This window comes from Myotis nattereri, assembly GCF_964212035.1.
Source record: "Myotis nattereri genome assembly, chromosome: 7".
NCBI lineage: Eukaryota > Metazoa > Chordata > Mammalia > Chiroptera > Vespertilionidae > Myotis > Myotis nattereri.
The window spans coordinates 21,707,572-21,731,341 of record NC_138082.1 but is presented as its reverse complement, the minus strand read 5'-3'; the positions used below and the strand labels follow the sequence as shown (position 1 = coordinate 21,731,341).

Sequence of the window (23,770 nt, the reverse complement as noted above, 5' to 3'; positions counted from 1 at the left end):
AGAAGGAGAGAGAGATAGAAACACCAATGATGAGAGAGAACCATCGATTGGCTGCCTCCTGCACACCCCGCACTGGGAATCAAGCCTGCAACCCAGGCATGTGCCCTGGCTGGAATCGAACCTGGGACCCTTCAGTCCACAGGCTGATGCTCTATCCACTGAGCCAAGCTGGCTAGGGCAGGAGAAAATTATTTAATTAGGGTACTTGGTAAGCATGAGATATATGGGGCCACTACTGGCATAACAATGCATACTGTTTATTTTCTTAAAAATTAATATATTTTTATTGATTTCAGAGAGGAAGAGAGAGGGAGAGAGAAATAAAACATCAATGATGAGAGAAAATCATTGATTGGCTGCCTCTTGCATGCCGCCCACTGGGGATCAAGCCTGCAACCTGGGCATGTGCCCTGACCAGAATCAAACCAGCAACCGTTCAGTGCACCGGATGACGCTCATCCAACTGAGCAACACTGACCAGGGCTATCAGTAATTACTTTAAGTGTAAATGTATTAAACTCACTTTATTAAAATTAAGAAATCTGCAGGATGCATTAAAAAAAATGCATGATTGAACTATATGTTGCTTATAAGAGTCTCACTTTATATCCAAAGACACAAATAGGTTGAAAGTGAAAGGATGAAAAAAGATATTCCATGCAAATAGTAATCACAAGAGAGATGGGGTTGCTATACTATTATTAAAAACAACAAAAAAGATTTTAAGTTAAAAGTTTTTATAAAAGACAAAAAAGGACATTATCTACTGATTAAAGGGCCAATTTATCAAGAAGATGTAATAATTATAAACATAACAACAGAGCCCCCAGACTATATGGAGCAAATATTGATAGAATTGAAGGGATAAATAGCCAGTTCTATAATAAGATAGTTGGAGTTGTATTTTGATATCCCACTTTCAATAATGGATTAAACATCTAGACAGAAGATTGATGAGGAAAAAGAAGACTTGAAGAACACAAGACCAATCAAACCTAACATACATATGTAAAACACCACTTCCAATAACTGCAGGATATACATTCTTCTCAAGGGTACATGGAACATTCTCCAGGATAGACCAGGTGTTAGGTCATAAAAAAATCTAAATAAATTTTAAAAAGACTGAAATCATAAAATATTTTCTTCAACCATTAGAGAATGAAGCTGGAAATCAATAACAGAAGGAAAACTGGGAAACTTACAAGTGCATCGATATTGAACAACACACTTTTATTTTATTTTATTTTATTTTTTATCAGCACAGAAGTCTTTTTTATTTTTTCCCACTTATCATGCCATGAATTCATAGGGAATGGGTTCCAGCAGCTCAGGCTCCTTTCCATTGGTTCTCACAAAATGTGCTTCTCTGGGTGGAGCAGGCTGACGCTTCAGTTGAACCCAGGTACCTTTCTCTTTGGCTTCCTTCTTTTTCTGATCATTTTCCTTCACACGTTTCAGGAAGCTGTCTCAGCTCTTAAGAGTGCTTAATATGCTCAATACGTACATTAATTCTCTAGGCAAGAATCTTGCCCTTAACTTGCTTATTCACAATTATGCCCACTGCATGCTGGGTGACATTGCAGACTCTTCCAGTTTTGCCTTGGTAACATTTGTGGGGCATTCGTTTTTGAACAGTGCCCATTCCCTTGATGTCCACAGTATCACCTTTCTTGTAGATTCGCATGTATGTGGCCAAAGGAACAACTCCATGTTTTCTAAAAGGCCTAGAGAACATATAGTGGGTGCCTCTCCTCTTTCCCTTTGTGTTAGTCATTTTGGCGAATTACTGGAAGATGGCGGTTCCGGCCGAAAGGCAAACAGCACGCTTTTAAACAAACAATACATTAAAAAAGAAATTGCCAGATAAATTAGAAAGTACTCTGAGATAAATAAAAATGAAAATACAATATACCAAAACTTATGGGAAGTAATGAAAGCAGTGCTCAGAGGAAAATTTATTGTTTCAAATGTTAAAAAAGAAGAAAGATACCCTAACTACCCTCTGAAAAGATTAACAAAGTTGATAAGATTTTGGCTTGATTGAGACAAAAAAGAGAGAAGATGCAAAAAACTAAAATGAGAAATGAAAATACACACCTTACATAAATTAAAATAATTAAGAGAATATTATGAACGACGGTATACCAAAAAATTAAATAATGTAGATGAAATGAACAAATTCTAGAAACACACAAATTACCAAAACTCAAGTGTAGAAAATATCTACAGACCTATAACAAGATATTGAATCAATAATCAAAAACTTCCCAAGAAAGAAAAGTTTAGGACCATATGGCTTCACTGGTAAATTCTGCCAAAAGTTTAAAGAAGTAGTACCAACTCTACTCAAATTCTTCCAAGAAACAGAAAAGGAAGGAGAACTTCCTAACACATTCTATGAAGCCAGTGTTACCCTGATATCAAAGCCAGACAAAGATACCATAAGAAAAGCAAACTATAGATCACTATCTTTTATGAATATAGATTCAAAAATCCCCAACAAGCCCTAGCCGGTTTGGCTCAGAGGATAGAGCATCGGCCTGCAGATTGAAGGGTTCTGGGTTCGATTCTGGTCAAGGGCATATGCCCGGGATTCGGGCTCAATCCCCAGTAGGGGGCGTGCAGGAGGCAGCTAACCAGTGATTCTCATCACTGATATTTCTGTCTCTCTTCTTCCTCTCTGAAATCAATAGAAAAATATATTTTTAAAAATCCCCAACAAATTACTAGCAAACCAAACTCAACAGCACATTAAAAAGATTATAGCCCTAACTGGTTTGGCTCAGTGGATAGAGCATCGGCCTGTGGACTGAGGGGTCCCAGGTTCGATTCTGGTCAAGGGCATGTACCTTGGTTGTGGGCACATCCCCAGTAGGGAGTGTGCAGGAGGCAGCTGATTGATGTTTCTCTCTCATCGATGTTTCTAACTCTCTATCCCTCTCCCTTCTTCTCTGTAAAAAATAAATAAAATATATATTTTTTTTAAAATTAAAAGAATAAAAAGATTATATACCACGATCAAGTAAAATTTATCTCAGGAATGCATAAGAATTCCTGCAACCAAGGTACATGCCCTTAACCAGAATTGAACCTGGGACCCTTGAGTCCGCAGGCTGATGCTCTATCCACTGAGCCAAACCAGTTAGGGCTATAATCTTTTTTTTTTTTTTAATATATTTTTATTGATTTTTTACAGAGAGGAAGGGAGAGGGATAGAGAGTCAGAAACATGGATGAGAGAGAAACATCGATCAGCTGCCTCCTGCACACCTCCCACTGGGGATGTGCCCACAACCAAGGTACATGCCCTTGACTGGAATCGAACCTGGGACCCCTCAGTCCACAGGCCGACGCTCCATCCACTGAGCCAAACCGGTTAGGGCAGGGCTATAATCTTTTTAATGTGCTGTTGAGTTTGGTTTGCTAGTAATTTGTTGGGGATTTTTAAAAATATATATTTCTATTGATTTCAGAGAGGAAGAAGAGAGAGACAGAAATATCAGTGATGAGAATCACTGGTTAGCTGCCTTGGTTCAACATAAGAATATCAATGAATGTAATGCATCCCATTAATGGAATGAAGGAAAAGAAAAAAGAACTCAGTAGATGCACGAAAGACATTTGACAAAATTCAGCACCCTTTCATGATAAAAATACTCAGAAAATTAGGAATAAAGGGAATTTTTAAAACATGATAGTGGAATTTATGAGAAAAACCTCAAAACTATTATCATACTCAATGGGGAAAGACTGAAAGCTTTCCTCCTCAGATGAGAAAGAAGATAAAGGTGTTTGCTTTCACCAGTGCCATTTGTCATTGTACTGGAAGTACAATGGAAAACAAGAACTCAACTATCTCTATTTGCACATGACATAATTCTGTATAAAGAAAATTTCATAGCTCTAGCTGCTTTGGCTCAGTGGATGGAGCTTTGGCCTGTGGACTGAAGGGTCCTGGGTTTGATTCCAGTCAAGGGCACATGCCTGGGTTGCAGGCTCTATCCCCAGTAGGGGGCATGTAGGAGGCAGCCAGTCAATGATTATCTCTCATCATTGATTGATGTTTCTATCTCTCTCTCCCTCTTCCTTCCTCTCTGAAATAATTAAAAAAGTATATTAAAAAAAAATCCCATAGAATCCACAAAAACTGCTAGAGCTAATAAATGAATTCAGTAAACTTTTAGTGTTCAAGATCATCAATACACAAAAATCAGTTGTGTTTCTATACTCTAGCAAGAAACAATCTGAAAAGGAATGAAGAAATCAATTTCATCTAAAAGAATAAATTACCTAGGAATAAGTATAACCAAGAGGAGAAAGGTCTGTACACTAAAAACCACAAAACAGCTCTAACTTGTTTGGCTCAGTGGATAGAGCATCGGCCTGCGGACTGAAGGGTCCCAGGTTCGATTCCAGTCAAGGGCATGTACCTTGGTTGCGGGCACATCCTCAGTAGGGGATGTGCAGGAAGCAGCTGATCAATGTTTCTCTCTCATCTATGTTTCTAACTCTCTATCCCTCTCCCTTCCTCTCTGTAAAAAATTAATAAAATATATTAAAAAACAAAACAAAACAAAAACAAAAAACAAACCACAAAACATTGCTAAAAGAAATTAAAGACCTAAATCAATGGAAAGACATTCCATGGTCATGAATTGGGAGACTACTGTTAAGATGGCAATACTCCCCTAAAGCATCTACAGATTCAATGCACCCTTTATCAGAATTCCAGTGGCCTTAAGCTGTGGTTCCTTTACACAATGGAAATACTCTCTATTCAGCCATAAAAAAGAAGGAAATCTTACCATTTGCGACAGCATGGGTGGACCTAGAGAGTACTATAGTAAGTGAAATTAGCCAGTCAGAGAAAGGCAAGTACCATATGATTTCACTCCTATGTGAAATCTAATGAACAAAATAAATTAACAAACAAAATAGAAACAGGTTCATAATGGCTGAACCAATTTGCATTCCACTGTGGGGCTCAGCGGCCAACAGTGCATGAGGATTCCCTTTTCTCTACATCCTCACCAACACTTGTTTGTTGATTTATTGATGACAGTCATTCTGACAGGTTTGTAGTTCTTCATTTCTTTTATCCAGTACCTGTTGCTCCTGACACATTTAGGTGATGAATAGAATGAATGAATGAGATCTATGAGATATGAATGAGTGAGAATGAATGAATGAGATCTATAAGACATGTGGCCATAGCGATGAAGCAAATGTCACCTGGAGGACATTGGTGTTTATACAGTGATTAACACACTGTCCTGGATGAGACTGCCTAGGAAAGAGGGTACAGGAAGAAGAGCAAGGGTCTTAGGACTGTGTGCTGGGAGCCCCAACAGTGAGAGGTCAGGCTGGAAAGGAAACACTGGTGGAGGATACCATGAAAGGATAGATACAAGAGAGTGATGCTAAATGCTATTGGGAAATTGAGATAGGACTGAGAGGTGTCCAAGGGGAGAACTGGCTTTGGTGGAGGGGTGGGGCTCAGTGGCCAACTTGATGGGCTGAGAATTAGGAGAAAAAGGATGGAAAACACACAGTTCTTTATAGAAATCTAGCTGTAGGGGAGGAGGGATTGAGTGGTAACTGGAGAGAGAGGATTCATCCACCATTGACATCATACAGGTTCTAACATCAAGAGAGATACCCTAGCTGGTTTGGTTCAGTGGATAGAGCATCAGCCTGTGGACTGAGGGGTTCTGGGTTCAATTCCAGTCAAGGGCACATACCCGGGTTGTGGGCTCGATCCTCAGTGGGGGGTGTGCAGGGGCAGCCAATCAGTGATTCCCTCTCATCATTGATGTTTCTAACTCTCCCTCTCCTTTCCTCTCTAAATCAATAAAAACAAACAAAAAAACAAACAACAACAACAACAAAGAGAGAGCCATCCAAGGCAGGTGCTGTGGCCCACAGGACTGGGTCAGCCCTTTTGGTAACAGGGGGAGAGAGCACCTTCCCTGCCTATCTCATGATCTTGCTTCTACACTGCTGTCTGTATTATTTTAAAAAATACATTTTTATTGATTTCAGAGAGGAAGGGAAGAGAAAGAGAGAGAAACATCAGTGATAAGGGAGAATCATTGATTGGCTGCCTTCTGCACACCCCGCAATAGGGATTGAGCCTGCAACTTGGGCATGTGCCTTGACCAGGAATTGAACCATGACCTGGTTCATAGGTCGATGCCAAACCACTGAGCCACACCAGTCGGGCTGTCTTATGTTTTTATTGCAGTCAAGCTACCATGCTTCTTCAAAAATGTTAAGAATGTCCCTAACTGGTTTGGCTTAGCGGATAGAGCGTTGGCCTGCGGACTGAAAGGTCCCAGGTTCAATTCCGGTCAAGGGCATGTACCTTGGTTGCAGGCACATCCCTAGTAGAAGGTGTGCAGGAGGCAGCTGATAGATGTTTCTCTCTCGTCGATGTTTCCAACTCTCTATCCCTCTCTCTTCCTCTCTATAAAAAAATCAATAAAATATATTAAAAAAAGAGAACAAATCATCTTAAAAAACCCGTTAAAAATGGAGCCCTAGCCCTAACTGGTTTGGCTCAGTGGATAGAGCGTCGGCCTTTGGACTGAAGGGTCCCAGGTTCGATTCTAGTCAAGGGCATGTATCTTGGTTGCGGGCACATCCCCAGTAGGAGGTGTGCAGGAGGCAACTGATTGGTGTTTCTCTCTCATAGATGTTTCTGAGTGTCTATCCCTCTCCCTTCCTCTCTGTAAAAAATCAATAAAAAATATTTAAAAAAAAATGGAGCCCTAGCTGGTTTAGCTCAGTGAAGGGTCCTGGGTTCCATTCCGTTCAAGGGCACATGCCAGGGTTACAGGCTTGATCCCTAGTGGGGGGCATGCAGGAGGCAGCCGATCAGTGATTCTCTCTCATCCTTGATGTTTCTATCTCTCTATACCTCTTCCTTCCTCTCTGAAATTAATAAAAAAATATTTTTTAAATAGTTAAGAATGGAGAATATACTCTAGAAGCCTCTTTCCTCCCCCATTCTCTCCTTCTGTTCCCTTCCTTCTCCCTCCTCCCAGATAATTCTGTCTTAGTACTTATTTTCTTCCTCCCTCCCATTAGTATGGAAGAGAGTTGAGCAGTTTTCTTTGTCCACAAATAAGCGGCAAGAGACAAGAAGTGGAAGATAAAGCAAAGACAATAATGAATAGTGTGAGGCTTCTGAGAAATTGGGAGATGGAATCTAAGGGTGGCCAAGGGACAGCAGCTCCACTGTGGCAGGAGCAAAGGAGGAAGGTGTGGACAGTGGGTCCAGCAGTGGGACCCATTGGGTGTCAGGAAGTAGAGAGAGGTTCTCATAGCTCAGCTCTGATTGTCTTTTGTGTCTACCCCAATCCCTGAGACACCACCTTTCACATAATCAACTATTAATATTTGTCAAATGAAAGGATACATGCAGAAATCCTTTAAAGCACAGCATAGATAACATATTTCTTAGTTTTTCAAAATGAAATACTTATTAACTTTAGTTATCGTACAAGTAACATATGTCCCTAGAGGGGGTGGGGTTCTATTCTTTTTTAAAAAAATATATTTTATTGATTTTTTACAGAGAGGAAGGGAGAGGGATAGAGAGTTAGAAACATCGATGGGTGAGAAACATCGATCAGCTGCCTCCTGCACACTCCCCACTGGGCATGCGCCTGCAGCCAAGGTACATGCCCTTACCGGAATCGAACCTAGGACCCCTGAGTCCGCAGGCCGATGCTCAATCCACTGAGCCAAACCGGTTAGGGCTGGGGTTCTTTTCTTTATAACCCTGAGCCAAGTTTTGGACACACTTTATTTTTGTTTTAAAATATATCTTTATTTCAGAGAGGAAGGAAGAGGGAGAGAGAGAAAGAAACATCAATGATGAGAGAGAATTGATTGGCTGCCTCCTGCATACCTCCTATTGGGGATCGAGCCCGCAAACCTGGGCATGTGCCCTTGAGTGGAATTGAACCCAGGATCCTTCAGTCCGCAGGCTGACTCTCTATCCACTGAGCCATACCGGCTAGGGCTGGACACATTTTATTTTATTTTTATTTTTTTAAAATATATTTTATTGATTTTTTACAGAGAGGAAGGGAGAGGGATAGAGAGTTAGAAACATCGATGAGAGAGAAACATCGATCAGCCGCCTCCTGCACACCCCCTACTGGGGATGTGCCCGCAACCCAGGTACGTGCCCGCAACCCAGGTACATGCCCTTGACCGGAATCGAACCTGGGACCTTTCAGTCCGCAGGCCGACGCTCTATCCACTGAGCCAAACTGGTTTCGGCTGGACACATTTTAAAGTGTGTTTTCTCCTTTGTTCTTTAGCAGTTATTATCCTTAGTTTACACAAGAGGAAAAGGAGGCACTGAGTGGTTAAGTTGCCCAACTTAATGTAATTCTAAACCAGGTTTTCTGACAACTAGTATGTTCTTTATGCCATCTCTGTACTCTTAGGAGGACCATCTTTAAGGGGAAATGTTTATTCCTTAAATAGCATCAAGAGGACAAAAGGAATAAATAGACGAGAGATGGGTTTCCTCTGGGGCCTGTCAATGTCACCCATCAGCTCTGTTTCTGGGTTGTGTCTAAAGGCAGGGGGCAGCTTGACTCTGTCGTGCATCTGGGTTTCAGAGGCCTAGGGAATGTTTAGTTTCCTGCTTGTCTATTTCCAAACTTTAGGCACGTAATTTATTGTCTTGATTACAATTTAACGTGGCTGGAAGCTGTGAGACATTCGAGTTACAGATTTGTGTGAGAGGCACAAGGACAATCAGTGCATTTGGGAGCTATGGCTCGCCTCCCTTCTCACGCCATGGTCTCTCTTGGGGAGACCTCAGCCAGCCATGGCTTCTTACCACCACCGAGTCAGTGCTGGCTCCCAGGCAGCGGCTTGTCTATTTCTGTTTTAAACGTTGTTTTTTTTGATGAGTAGAAATTTCTGATTATGATGAAGTCTAATTTATCAAAAAATTTAAAAAATGGTTGTTGCATTCTTTTATTTGTATAAGAAGTCTTTAGCTTACCCCCAAGTTATGAAGATACTCATTCATGTTTTTCTCTAAAGGCTTTACAGTTTTAGCTTTTACATTTAGGCCTATGAGTCATCTAGGAATAATGTTTGTGTACTATATAGGGGTCAAAGTTTGTGTTTTTCCCATATTTAGTTATTCCAGCACCATTTTGTTGCTAAAACTTTCCTTTCCCCATTTGATTGCTTTGGGGTTTTTGTTTAAAATCGGATGGTGTTTTTAGGATCTCTTCTCTGTACCAACTTAGCAGGTTTCCCCCCTCCCCCATGGCTCAGTATTGCCAGATCTTCTAAATTTTAGAAGAGGACATAGAAACCCAGATTTTTTTAAATATGAAAAAGTTTAAATTTTTAAGAGTTGGGAACCAATTTTAATTTAAATGAACAAGGGAATCAATTCTGTGCAGGCAAAGAAACTCACCTGCAGTCTGATTGCATCCGTGGCTTTAGGACTACTAGTATGAGAGGTAATTTCAATGGAAGCTGGATCTATGTACAGTCAAGTATAAATCAAGTGCCTTATTTTAAATGAAAGAAAATGGGGATGTTGCTAGGGCACATAAGAGGGTTTCAATAGTCAATGCAAGTCAGTGGGAGTTCATTGCCAGGGCTAGATTAAAACCCAGGGTGTGATGTCACCTTGGTGCCTAGGAGACTGTAGGAGCACATTCATGGAGCTATCTGGAATCACATCTGGAAACAACGCAGGCAGAGAGGGCCAAGAGGGAGATGAGGAGATGCCAGGATGCCCTGGCTTGCAGTGGAGGGACTGACGAGAAGCTAGACAGACCAGTGACGGGAAGGAGACAAGGACCAAGAGAGTCCAGGGTGAGCGGATTTGGATTCAAGGGTCTGCAGTGGAGGGAATGAAGAGAAGCAACGGGTCTCTAACCTGGGGCCCAGCCAGGTGCTTCCTGGAATTGGCCGAAGGCCTCCTTGGCTCCCTGGGTGAAAGTGGAGACAGAGCAGCCAGAAGACATACAGCTGCAGACACCAGCGCTTAAAGGAGATGCTTAGCAGCACCGCATTTCCCCACTCCATGTTTAAGTTCGTTTTTAACATTTTAGGTTTATATTTTACACTTAATATTTAAATAGGAACCAGCTCACACGTTTCAAAAATTAAAAACTATTAATGAGCCAAATCGGTTTGGCTCAGTGGATAGAGCGTCGGCCTGCAGACTGAAAGGTCCCAGGTTCGATTCCGGTCAAGGGCATGTACCTTGGTTGCGGGCACATCCCCAGTAGGAGGTGTGCAGGAGGCAGCTGGTTGATGTTTCTCTCTCATCGATGTTTCTAACTCTCTATCCCTCTCCCTTCCTCTCTGTAAAAGAATCAATAAAATATATTAAAAAAACCCCAAAACTACTAATGAAAACTATTCTTCCGACCTGTTCCCTCTCTCCCCACCCAGTTTTCATCTCCAACCCCTCCACTCCCAGGTAACTATTTGTATAGTTTGTTTTTACTGCAACCAAGGATACTACGTTGGCAGCCACGCCTGTCAGACAGACTGTTGCTTATGCTGGTTGGGTCACATAGGGTAGAGCTCTGAGTAGTTTCCTCCATGTAAGAGAAAACAAGCAAGCCTGCACTAAAGACAGACAGAAGTTTGTTGGAACTTGCTAGAACCTTGCCTCATGAATATGTAAGAGAGCGAGTGCTACAGGAGAAGGAAATCATCCTACTCAAATTGTGATGCTGTGCTTGTTATGGCTGAATGTCTGTGTCTCCTCAGAATTCTGAGGTTGAAGCGCCAACCCCCAATGTCATGGCTGTTGGCTGGGGGGGCCTTTGGGAGGGAATTAGGTTTAGATGGACTGATGAGGGTGGGGCCCCACGATGATAGTAGTGTCTTTATAAGAAGAGGAAGAGACCAGAGCTCCTTCTCTCTCTGCACCGTGCAAGCAAACGGCTGCATGGAAGATAGCTGCCTGCAAGCCAGATGGAGAGCCCTCACCACAACACAGGCTTGCTGGCACCCTGATCTCAGACTTCCAGCCTTCAGGCTGTGAGAAATAAATAGCTGTTGTTTAAGCCACCGAGTCCACGGGATTTTGTGATGGCAGGCCGAGCTAAGTGCTGGAGGACCAAAAAGTGAGCTAGAAGAAAATGGAAAAATTTTTAGTTCTCTGAACTATACCTTTTCATTGCTTTGCCTAGAGTATCCAAAGGTGCTGTTTGAAAGTAAGGGTTCACACTGCTCTGGAGGAAGGGCCAGTGGACTGGAAAAGGGGATGACCATAGGGATAAGACTATTAAATTCTTGAAGCCAGTGATTAGTTGAGTGACATATGTGGGTGACAAACCTCAATCGCTCATCTCAAACTGCATTCATACTCTGGCACTTGCTAAAGTCTAACCTGGAAGGACTTTAAGGGGAGAATGGAAAAGGTTTGCAAACTTCCAAGGGTGGTGTTAGGTGCAAGATGCTCGCTGTCTAATCCAACTTCTAGGGAGTACAAGGTATTTTCACCTGGATTATTTCACCACCCCCACTGAAGATAATGCTGCCCTCTGCTGGATTGCTCTTGCAACTACAGACCCTGGCAACCAGGCCTAGATTCTTTTTAAAATCTCCTTTGCTTTTTTTTTTTTTTTCAGACGAAAGCAACATACAAATTTCATTATTTTATTGCAGGAGTATAATAAAATATGAAACAAATGAGCTGCCGTTGATGTTCTTTAGAACTTGGCTTATTCCTGTGTGGTTCTTAATCAGCTGTGTATTTTAGAATCACCTGGGAGAATTTCAAAACCCCTGAGGAAAAATCTCCTTTGCTTTATCTAAGTTGGTTTTCCAGTATAGCTAGAGATCTTATGTTCTGCTAAATCATTTCTTTACGGCCATGGTGGAGTCAGCTTTCCCTCCAGCGTTATTTCCCAGAGGCTGGAGGTGAAATAAACAGAAGGCAAGTCACTGTGGGTCTTCCAGTCTCTAGAAATATAATCCATCTTTCTTCCCTTTGTTTTTCTTTCTCCAAAAACTTTTTATTGAACCCTAATTACTAAGATGCCTCCTAGGCCCTTGAGATACAGTGATCAAAATAGAAGCATAGTGTTCCACTTTATAGCTCTACTATACTTTGTATAAAAGTATTTTGAAAGACATTGAAATGATTACCCAATTTTATTATGAACAATCCTGTGATAAACTTGTCCTTCCACTCTTCCTTCCCTCCTACGTTCCTTCCTTCTCTTATATTAGGTGGGATTGTAGGGTCAGGGTCTGTATTGTTTAGTGTGTTTGGTATCTATTTCCCCAATAGGACCATAAGAATTTTGTATAAAGACAGATAAAAGTGATTGAACATTTATTATCAGTGAGATGCTGTGCTAAGCACTTTACATGTATTCACTCATTGATCTTCATATCAATCCTATAAGCTAGGTGCTACTTTCATTCTCATTTTACAGATGAGAAAATTGAGGCCCAAGGCAAGTATCTACTCTTCCCGTGGACATACAGGCCACGGGACAGAGTTGGGATTTGCATGGAAGTGGGTGGTTTGGCTCTAGATCAGTGGTTCTCAACCTTCCTAATGCCGCGACCCTTTAATACAGTTCCTCATGTTGTGGTGACCCCCAATTTCATTGTTACAAATTGAACATAATTAAAGCATAGTGATTAATCACAAAACAATATGTAATTATATATGTGTTTTCCGATGGTCTTAGGCGACCCCTGTGAAAGGGTCGTTCGACCCCCAAAGGGGTCGCGACCCACAGGTTGAGAACCGCTGCTCTAGATCCTGCACTCTTATCTCATTCATCATCACAATAGAACCATGAGACAAGTTTTATTATCCCCATGTCTATGGATAAGAATACTTTGATACATGTTAACAAACTTGTCCAAGATCACAAACTAATAAAGTGGGGGAGGGGGGGAGGCAGTGTTTGAATTACGTTCTGACTTCAAAGCAGGGATTTCTGGATCCTTCATGTGCATTTCTGAATTCACGCAGGAGAGTGCCCTGAGATGGGTTCTCAAGTACTCAACTTTCAAAGTTCTTCTCTGGCTTCCACCAGAACTTGGCAATTGGGGGCAGGAGGTCTGCACCTAGGAGGTCATATCTCTGTTAAGTCCTGCCATTATCCTGACAGTCACAACCAAGACCCTGTGATGCACTGACATTCCTCTTCTCTCCTCTCATTCCAGATCACCTTTTTTTCTAGAACTCTCTCAGTTGGGCACAGTTTTGGTTGTGGGTAACAGAAAGCTTTACTTGAATAGGTCTTAACAATAAAGAGAATTTATTGCCTCCTGTAACTGAAAAGTACAGAGAGAAGATGACCTCTGTGCATGGTTTGTTCAGGATTCTGGCTCCTGTTTTGCTGGTTCTCTGAGCTCTGCCTTCCTCTGTATGTTAGTTTTTGTCCTTGGACTGGTTTGCCATTTATGGTAGCAAAATGATGTCCAGCAGCAACAAGACTACATACTTGTTGTTTCCACTGTTGTTAAACAACCAACCTGAACTTGGCTCTGAGTGGATCATCTTAGGCTACATGCTTGTCCTTGAACCTGTCATTTGGCAACGGGGGTAATCCCTGGGGAGGGGGGTGAATCCTCTTCTCCTCTTCCTTTGCCTCCACTTTGGTCCCCAGGTTTAAGTGGATTCTCCTGCAGGAATGTGAAGAAATGCCGATGCGGACATCAAAGCTGACACGTGGCAACATCGATATACTCACAGCCATACTGTGCTGTTCCCGTGGTCTTGCATAGAAGCTGCCATTTAAAAAGCAGGGTGACAAGAAGAGGTCTCCGCATTTTGCCATCAGAGTGGCATTCAGGCTTCACATATCACGACACATGACCTCCATGTGTCTTTGTGGCATTGGATGCTATGCACAGAAAGGAAAAATGCTTTCCCATTAGGAACATTACAGATCCGTTTGTGATGGAGCGGTTAGAAGTGGGAAGTGAGGTTGGAAGATAGCTGGGTGGATAGACTTGCTGGAACATTTTCAAGTGGGTAAAACATTATCTCATGCCCATGTACGTGTGCCCTTCCCCCTCCTCAATGAAATGCTCTTTCTTGTCATGAAGGCAAAGATTCTTTTTGACTCTTGACCCCCAGATCATGTTCCCACTGGAGACCTAAGGTACCACTGCTGCTCCTCCAAGCTTGAGGGTGGACCAGACTCTTTTCTAATTCTCAGACATTAGTTTAAATAGACTGGAATGTTGAACCGGCTTGACTGAGGGCTTAGGAAAAGCAGAAAGAAATTAAACACAAGGGGCTTAAAATAGATACTAAGATATGGATGATCAAAAAAAGATATGGCTGCTTGTTCTGGTCTTTCTCAGTGGGTCCCTTGCTGCCCTCTGGTGGCAAACACTCTCTTTTACTGTAGCTGCAGCTTGACCTGCAGGCATTTTGTAGTCCACGCCCCAGTCTCTTTTCTTTGTATCCAGTCACTACTTTCTGCTTCATGAGCTACCTTTGCCTCTAGATCAGTGATTCTCAACCTGTGGGTCGCGACCCCTTTGGGGGTCGAACGACCCTTTCACAGGGGTTGCCTAAGACCATCGGAAAACACATATATAATTACATATTGTTTTTGTGAGTAATCACTATGCTTTAATTATGTTCAATTTGTAACAATGAAATTGGGGGTCACCACAACATGAGGAACTGTATTAAAGGGTCGCGGCATTAGGAAGGTTGAGAACCACTGCTTTAGATGATTAATAGGGGGAATGTGCACTCCCTTCAGGGACTTTCCATCCTCAGGTCCTTTTTAGTCTAGGCATTAGATCATAGTAGTCTCAGGGCAGTAAAAGCAAAGCATGGGTAGCCCTAGGCAATGGTCTCCTACACTTCCTGCTACTAGTTATAAATGATAAGAGAACCAGGTGGAGAGCATGACTTAGCCTTAAAAAAAATGCTTGCTCGGGGCAAAATGGTAGGCACCAGTGGCATGATAAATTTGGCATTTATGGGTAGGTGCATAATTTGCACTCGAACAGATGGACACTGACTTTAAACAATAGAGGATGGTTGGGAAAGAACAATGCCAGACAGACCAGCCTGGCTGTGTGCAAGTGAAGCTTTCAGGCACACCTTAGGCATGACCATGTGCCCGCAGTAACAGACACTCTGAATCCTAGTGATGATCCATGATCCATAAATCATAGGAGGTATGTCTAGTGTCATTGCACTTGTTCCCTGGCGGAGGATCCAAAGATGACTCAGAGAGGGTCCCTGGTCTAGTGGGGAGGTCTGACTGGTAAAGTGGTAAACACAGCATCGCAGTACAGGAGGTTCATATGATAATGGAGAAGTGATTAAAGAGGTGTAAAGCCAGGGGACGACATTAGCTGCTGGGGCAGCTGAGGCAGGTTCCCAGCGAAGCCATCCGTCAGAACAGAGAGAGGAGCAAAATGACATGAACCCCACCTCCTCCATTCACTAGTTGCTCCAATGATCCCCCTGTTGTCCAGCCAGACCCCAGGTGGCCTATGCCCCCAGCCCCAGGGCCATTCTAATCAACCAATTGTTGGTAGTGGTTGTGCTAAAGAAGTGCTGGTGGCTGGTATGGAGGGGGTTCAATTTTTCCTCCATATCTCCATCAACATCTCCACCAGCCCCCAGGCCACCCCAAAGGAGCTTACAATATAAGTAAAAATTGTGTGCTTTTTCTGCAAACACTGTTTAAGTACACAGTCCTTCCCACCAGATTACTCCCAAATTCCTCCTAAGTGGAATACTCCTGTGCGCCTTCCTCCGGTGGACTCCTTCTGAAATCTACTGTAAAAAGTCAAATCCTTTCCCCTTTTTGTGTGTCAGGCAAGTTGGAAGCTTTTAAAGGCAGTGTGCTAGGGAATGTAAGGAATAAACAAGTGGAAATAAATATTAGAAAAGGAAGAGAATAAGCATTGTCATCCATAGAGTGGAAAACTCAGATAACTTTATTTATTTTTAGAGAGAATGGAAAGGAGAGGGAGAGAGTGAAATATGGATGTAAGAGCAAAGCTTCAATTAGCTGCTTCCTGCACGCCCTCCACTGGGGATCGAGCCCGCAACCCGGGCATGTGCCCTTCACCAGAATGGAACCTGGGACCCTTCAGTCTGCAGGCCAATGCTCTATCCACAGCAGGGGTCCTCAAACTTTTTAAACAGGGGGCCAGTTCACTGTCCCTCAGACTGTTGGAGGGCCGGACTATAGTTGAAAAAAAAAACTATGAACAAATTCCTATGCACACTGCACATATCTTATTTTGAAGTAAAAAAACAAAACGGGAACAAATACAATATTTGTATTTGCATGTGGCCCGCAGGCCGTAGTTTGAGGACCCCTGATCCACAGAGCCAAACCAGCTAGGGCTGTTCTCACATTCTTGATGGGAGTGACTTGAATCTGAGTTATAAGTCACGATTCTTTCCTAATTTTTCAATTAGATCAAATATAGGCTTCCTTCATGTAATATGAATGGGATTACTTTGAAAACGTTACCCGCACACCATCCACAGAAAAATATTATAGCCTCTTCTCATGGACACAGACACTCAACAGGTATGCTGTGGTTGTCATCTATGCCCTGGTCTTCCTGCTGAGCCTGCTGGGAAACTCCCTGGTGATGCTGGTCATTTTATACAGCTGGGCCAGCTGCTCTGTCACTAATGTCTACCTCCTGAACCTGGCCACGGCCCACCTGCTCTTCGCCCTGACCTTGCTTATCTCGGCTGCCGCTAAGGCAAAGAAAGGGCTGAATCTTTGGCACACTCCTGTGCAAGGTGGTCTCACTCCTAAAGGAAGTTAACTTCTACAGTGGAATTCTACTACTGGCCTGCATTAGCGTGGACCGCTACCTAGCTGTTGTTCATGCCGCACGCACTCTGACTCAGAAGCGGTACTGGGTCAAGTTCATATGCTTAGGCAGCTGGGCTCTATCTCTGATCCTGTCACTGCCCATCTTCGTTTTCCGTAAGGCCTATCAACCATCTTTATCCAGCCCAGTCTGCTAGGAAGACCTGAGTGACAGTTCAACTAAATGGCACATGGTGATGCGGGCCCTGCCCCAGACCTTTGGCTTCCTCCTGCCGCTGCTGGTCATGGTGTTCTGCTATGGGCTCACCCTGCGCACACTGTTTCAGGCCCACATGGGGCAGAAGCACCGGGCCATGCGGGTCATCTTTGCTGTCGTGCTAGTCTTCCTGCTCTGCTGGCTGCCCTACAACCTGGTCCTGTTGTCAGACACCCTTCTGAGGATCGGGGTGATCAAGGATAGCTGTGGTCGCCGAAACGACATTGGTTGGGCCCTGGATGCCACTGAGATTCTGGGCTTCCTCCACAGCTGCCTCAGTCCCCTCATCTACGCCTTCATTGGTCAGAAGTTTCGCCATGGACTCCTCAAGATCATGGCCATCCATGGCCTGATCAGCAAGGAGTTCTTGGCCAAGGAGAGCAGGCCTTCCTTTGTTGGCTTTTCTTTAGGGAACACTTCTACTACCCTCTAAGACCCCTGCTGCTGTTGTAGTTGGGGATGGAGTAGGTTCAGGAATGGGATTTAGATCAAGGTTGGGATTAGGGTCAGGGTTGAGGTTAGAGTCAAAGGCGGGAGCCAGGCATGGTGTGGCAACTTGGGATAAGGTGGAGGGTCAGAGTATAGGGAGAGACTCAGAAATAGGGAAAGGCTGGCAATGATGTGAGTGAGATTTAGGGAGGTTCAAGATGGCATTGGGAGCAGATATGGAAGGAGGCTTAGGAATGGGATGAATGTGGGGGTTGGTGAGTCTCAGGGAGAAGTGTCAGAAATAGAGTGAATGGCTAGGGTGGGTTAGTGACTACAACAGTAGCCACTGCTATTTAGTCCAGTTAGTGGCTGGAACAGAAAGCCATCACCATCTCTAGAGTATTGTCTAAGATGCTCTTCCAGGACCAGGATGGAGATACTTCTGCCTGCCTTAGCTTAAGACTCTCCAAATAGGATGGTGAGGAAGGAGTTAGGGGCTCAATCCCTAAGAGCTGGATTTGATGAAGGAGAGATGATAGAAGAATGCAGAAAGAATCCAGGAAGGAAGGCTGGGAACTGGCCCTGGGAACCTCCCTTTCTTCTCCTTCCATCCCTGAATCCTCTTCCCACCTTCCCTACTGTATCCCCCAATGCTCAACTTCCTCCATCCAAAAGACAACTTCATCAGGGGCTTCAGTAAGTTAATATCGGGCCTGGGGAAATACAAATACACATTTGAAAAGATGCTTGGCCTCATTAGTAATTGAGAAGAGGCAATCAAATAGCAATAAGGAGAGAGGTGGTGTCAGAACTGTCTTCAAACAAGTACACCATTGTTCAGTTAGATTTGTTAAGGCAATGTGTAATTCTCTAGGTATAGCTCAAGACATAAAAGGTTTTGATTTTGGATCTGTAAAAATGCCAGGATATTGGTACTGAAATAACATAGCATATCCTATATAATAAAAGGCTAATAGGCAAATAGACCGAACAGCGGAACAACCGAACAACTGGTCACTATAATGTGTGCTGACCACCAGGGGGCGTGTGCAGAACATAGCGGGCGTAGGCTGTAGTGGGATGGTGGAGCAGGTGAGCAGTGGCGCCAGTCGCTGTCATTGGGGCGAGCCTCTGGTAGTTACTGAAAATTCTTTGCTCCTGCATGCCACGGTCCCATCTGGCACTCACACCTGCTGCTGGCACCGGCCCTGCTTGCAGCCACTGCTGGCACTGGAGCCACCACTTACACCCACTGCCAGTGCCCAGCGCCAGCTCCAATCGCTTGGTGCCATCAGTGGTGCAAGCGGTGGCTGCTGGCCCTGATCGCCCCTCAGGGCTTCTCCACCTCCCCCTGCTCCTGAGGGGTGATTGGGGCTGGAAGCCTCTGCTCGAACCTGCTGACTGCGCTGGCCCCTCTTGCACCCGCTGCTGGCACCGGCCCCAGTTGCTCCGTGCCTTCAGTGGGTGTGAGCGGGGCTGGCGCCATCAGCATGTGGGAAGGGCAGTGGTGGGAGTGGGGCTGTCAGCAGACAGGAGACGGGGGGAGGGGGTTTGTGTGTGGGGAGGGCTGTGGTGGGAGGGGCCAGGTGGGGGCACGGAGGATGGGCCGAGACCCGCCCCTGTGCCTACCTCAGCCTCGCACCCACAGTTCCTTCCAAGGTGCATGAATTCGTGCACTGGGCCCCTAGTTAAAATATAAAAGACTGGTATTTCGATCACTACATAGGATAAGGATTAGATACCTAGTGAAGGTCAGGCAGAGAGTTCACCTCAGGGAGGAGCTCAATGTTCAGGATGGTGCTGAAATCAGGGATGGGGTGCATCTTAGGAGAGGAGTCAGGGGGAGAGGTCAGAGATGGCAGAGAGTTAGGGACAGTGTATAAATGTGGATGTGAACAAAACTAACTCCATTTCTGTATCCCGGATTTCTTTCATCTCTAAGTTTTCATGTTGTGATCTCTAACCAATGTTATTGCCATTAGCAAGCATGATTATCTGTGTTCCTTAAACTTACACAATGTAGCCTTAAATATTTTTGTTAGTAAGAGTGGGAATGGCACAACGACTGAGATAAATATAAATGTCAAAATGGTGATAGTATTTATGATGAACAATCATCTATCATAAGACCACGAGGAGGTATGACTCCTAGCATGCACTGCATTCTTTGTCCTTTTGTCTTGTCAATCATTAGTACCTGAGTTACACTATAAAACAAGTACTGTAACAGGAGCCTGTTAGTGGAGAATAATCTATGCAAGTTGCTGGGTTGTTGTCCCTCTGACCCTACATCACTTAAGTAAATGACCCTATAATCAATTGTGTTATATTCTGTGAAGTTGCCTGCATTATTTTTCAGTCTTAAGATACCTTCTTGATCCCTGACTGGTGTAGTTCAGTTGGCTGGGCATCCTCCCATGCACCAGAGGGTTGCTGGTTCAACTCCTGTTTGGGGCTCATGCTTGGGTTGCAGGCTCAGTCCTGGTTGCGGGTGGGAGGGGGGTGTGGGAGGAAGCTGATCGATTTTTCACTCTCACATGGATGTTTCTCTTTGGGTGGCAGCGACTCCGAGAAGTGCTCCTACTCGCAGGGCTCCGCAAAGAGACAAGCACTATATGCCTGTGGTACCTGCACCCCCAAGGGAGAAGAGCCAGCAGGAATTTTCCTAGCTTGCAGTTATGAGTGTCATGGAAGTCATAAACTATTTGAGCTATATACAAAAAGAAATTTTCATTGTGATTGTGGAAACAGCAAGTTTAAAAATTTGGAATGCAAATTATTTCCTGACAAAGCAAAGATAAATTCTGGCAATAAGTATAATGACAACTTTTTTGGATTGTATTGCATTTGTAAGAGACCTTATCCTGATCCTGATGATGAGATTCCAGATGAGATGATCCAGTGCGTAGTCTGTGAAGACTGGTTCCATGGAAGGCATCTTGGTGCCATGACCCCCGAGAGTGGGGATTTCCAGGAGATGGTGTGCCAGGCCTGTATGAAGCGCTGCTCTTTCTTGTGTGTAGGCTTACGCTGCACAATTGGCAGTAACAAAAGTATCTGCTGAGGATGATGGGTTGGTGCTGAATGTCGATGGAATAGGTGATGAGGAAGTTACCAAACCTGAAAATGGAGATCATCATGATAGCCCCCTCAAAGAGGATGTTCTAGAACATGCAAAGGATGCTGTCAAGGCAGTTAAAGCAGAGCAGACTAATGAACCATGTGCCAGCTCTAGTTCTGAGTCTGATCTCCAGACAGTGTTTAAGAATCAACATCTCAATACAGAATCACAGACTGGCTGCAAACTTCAGGAGCTTAAAGCCAAGCATTTTATAAAGAAAGACACTGCCACCTTTTGGCCCCTGAACTGGCGTAGCAAGTTATGTACCTGCAAAGACTGTATGAAAATGTATGGCGATCTAGATGTCCTGTTCCTGACAGATGAATATGACACAGTTCTGGCTTATGAAAACAGGGGCAAGGTTGACCAGGCGGCTGGCAGGACAGATCCTTTAGTGGACACCCTTAGCAGCATGAACAGAGTCCAGCAAGTGGAACTCATTTGTGAATATAATGACTTGAAGACTGAACGTAAAGACTATCTGAAGAGATTTGCTGATGAAGGCACGGTTTTAAAGAGAGAGGACGTCCAGCAGTTCTTTGAAGAGTTTCAGTCCAAAAAGAGAAGAAGGGTGGATGGGATGCAGTATTATTGCAGCGAGACTGGAGTACGGCGCCTTCTCAGCCAGGCGGTGGAAATGCCACTTACTGATCCAGGAATAAAAGAGACATATTTCACATTTGTTCCTCTTCCATCCTCTCTTTGAAGAGGCCTCCTCTGACCTTGAGCTTCCTTCACTCTCCTTAACTGCAGTAGCCACAGTGTTTATGCTGATTTCACAACCAGCATTCTTTCTGACTCAGTTAAAAGCAACTCATTCCACAGACTTCAGCCCCCACCACACCCCCAGTCTATCCAGGGTTATTTGCTTATAAGTTTTAAGAAGTTTGATTTGGTTTTGAGAGAGTAAACTAGTTGCTTTTCTAATTTTTTTGGTCTTTAACTCCCAAATGTGTTTACTCTGCCACAGAGCTGTTGTCTTCCAGGACCTGCTTTGGGGGCATCTTCCTGCAGCTAGAACCTCTCTAGGTCCCCTCACCCCTGTGATTGTGGTGCCTTGGGCCAAAGCTTCCTCAAGCATGGTCTGCTCCTTCTCCCACATCCCTGCTTTCTGAGGTTGGGTCACGGCTTACAAGGGATCTCACAACTTGTTTCCTCTGGGCTCAACCTCTGGAGTGGCCAGGTTGATGGTTTTGTGGCCTGTTATAGGCAGGGAGATTGGCTGATGGCAGGATTGAGGAAGCCAACCTTTGATAGGAATTTTACTAATAAATTTAAAGTGAAAATGTCATTCACAATTCTGCTGGCACTAGCATGTTAGAATTTCAGAACTGTGGTGCTCACAGGGCTTCCTGGAGAAAACATGCCATACAGTAGTCCCTCTCCTGATGCCTAGAAACCAGGCCGGGCGCTACCCTGTGACATCTCAGTGGTTTACAAAGTCCTCTGGATTTCTTTATATTATCAGGGATATTCGTAAGCATATATTAAAAACAAACCTATTTTGATATTGTTCTGTTATGAAAATGTTATTAGAGCCCTAATAAATTATTTCCCCCCTTAACTTGTGCTGAAGGAAACGATACTGGCTTAAGCTTACTTGTGAGCAGGGCAGAGAGAGCCCTTTTGTGGGAGAGGCAGACTCCCTAGGTTGTGCGAATGATGAGCTTTATGTATTAATGTGTTTATGTATTAATTTAAGTGTTAATGCCCACAACTGGTTCCCTAATGACTAAGATCTTTTGAAGAACCTCAAGGAATGCTGTATAAAACCCCGTATTGGAAGGGAGGTCCTTTCAGTTGGTTTGAAATCTCTTTAAAGCCCTTCAGTCTATGGGGAAAACACCCTTTGATAAATGGAGTTGCTCCCCCTGGAGCAGGGCTGGGCAATGTCTGGCCCGGGTCATATAAGGCCCATGGAAATCATTGGGTCTGGCCCTGCCAAGGCATTAGGGGTAAGCTAATTAAATGTTTGACTGACTACACCAGGCTAATTTTTAAGTTGATAATTTTGTATGGCCTGTGAATAACGTTATAAATACCCAAATGGTCCTTGGCAGAAAAAAGGTTCCCCACCCCTGTTCTGGAGGAACAAAGTCTGTCCTGACAATAGATGACAAACTTTGAGTTATGTGACTACAAGCATTTGAGGCTTTGGGGCCACAAGTGTTTATTAATATCCCTTTGTGTGTTCAGCAGCCATGTAGACGAGTGTCCACTGATCCCTGGATGCGGTGAATGAGAACTACAGAAAGTCAAGGCCTCAAAGAAATGATACATCCCATGTTTCTCTGCATCACACCCAATTACAGATCCTCATGAAGAGTGGTGTGGAGCTGGAGGTCTTATGGCCACAGAAGATGCTGTGTGCCTGGGGCTGGCCTTGTAGAAAAGGGTGAAAGGCTAGGTTGGAAAGCTCAGAGCGTCCTTGAGTTTGTTTACAACCCCAGCTAGGGAACTCTTCCAAGTCAGGATTTCTGCGCCCCCTCTGCAAGGTTGCACAAGTAGTGGACCATTGTGGCCTGCAAGTTTATATCTTCTCAAATGTGTAACTACCAGAATGTTCCTCCTTCTGACAGGTCAGGACCAGGTCTGAGGTGACGCATTACATTGCAACACAGTACAAATCCCCCAGTGCTGAAGGGCTTGTGAGCCCTTTATGACAAAGGGCAGATAGTACCTATCTCTGAAAGGTACTGTTCCTCCTTTTACACTAACCAGAACACCTCCTTTTGTACCTGTTGTTCATAGCTAGTTTTCTTGACTGCATTGGACCGTTTCTTCTCAGGGAGATGGATTTTGGCCAACATGTGGCAGTTAATGCATGTTTTATGCAAAAGACTATGATATTGTTGCTTTGAAGGAATTCCGGCATTGTATGTCCATTTTTGTAGAATTGTTACTGGACTTATAACTACATATCAAACTCCAATCAGGTTTCTGTAAGATTAAATAAAACCAATTCAAAAAAAAACACACAAAAAAAAACGAAGTCAGGCCTTGGAGGGAGTTCCGAGTCCCACTGTGGAAATAGGGGTCCTGCCATGAAGGTCTGGGCCCCGAATTAAGGTCTGATCCTGGGATGGATGTGTGTGCCTCAGGATCAGGGCTTGGATTCTGGGATAAAAGTGTAGGCCCCAACATGGAGGTC

At 43.9% G+C, this 23,770-nt stretch overlaps 2 pseudogenes across 2 annotated transcripts; one reads left to right on the top strand and one right to left on the bottom strand.

Annotated features, from left to right (window-relative positions):
- Nucleotides 1–1,293: 1,293 nt before the first annotated feature.
- Nucleotides 1,294–2,427, bottom strand: LOC308522448 (large ribosomal subunit protein eL21-like; annotated as a pseudogene). The gene has a single exon. The product of its transcript is annotated as a large ribosomal subunit protein eL21-like (transcript).
- A 12,517-nt stretch (nucleotides 2,428–14,944) lies between these two features.
- LOC308522536 (C-X-C chemokine receptor type 2-like) lies at nucleotides 14,945–17,502 on the top strand (annotated as a pseudogene). The gene is made up of 2 exons: nucleotides 14,945–14,984; nucleotides 16,516–17,502. The product of its transcript is annotated as a C-X-C chemokine receptor type 2-like (transcript).
- Nucleotides 17,503–23,770: the final 6,268 nt, after the last annotated feature.